We start from the raw sequence: 463 nt of genomic DNA, 5'->3' as shown, positions 1-463 counted from the left end.
GAAACGATGTACAAATGTGCTTTACACAATTGATGTGTGTATGGATTGGGATAACAGTTGTATGAGCCCCTAATAAAATGTTAAAAGAAAAAGGAACTACAAAATAGAAAACATGTTTTATTAATAAGAAATACACAGTAATCTGTAATGAGATAATCCATTTGTTTTCTTGGAAAGCTTATTGTTTTAAGAATATGATTTAGAACTGAGTTGAATTATTTTCCATTTAGGTAGGGAGGGGATGGTATTTTATGGAGCAACATACTACAAAAAAAGAGGAAAGGACATGTGTGGTTGTGAATGAAGCCAGTTTGGGAAGGTATCATTTTTCTGAGCCATTGTACTGGGAAGCTATCATTGTCCCTATAATGTCAGTGACACTTGACAGAAATAGATTATATATTCAGACATACATTCTTTTTTCAAACAAATATTTGTTTTGAATATACTAGGTGCCAAGCAG

This window comes from Echinops telfairi, unplaced genomic scaffold (assembly GCF_000313985.2).
Source record: "Echinops telfairi isolate 266 unplaced genomic scaffold, ASM31398v2 ScPeMD7_7469;HRSCAF=8507_1, whole genome shotgun sequence".
NCBI classification, from domain to species: domain Eukaryota; kingdom Metazoa; phylum Chordata; class Mammalia; order Afrosoricida; family Tenrecidae; genus Echinops; species Echinops telfairi.
The sequence above is the reverse complement of the archived record's forward strand: the minus strand, read 5'-3'. Positions refer to the sequence as shown.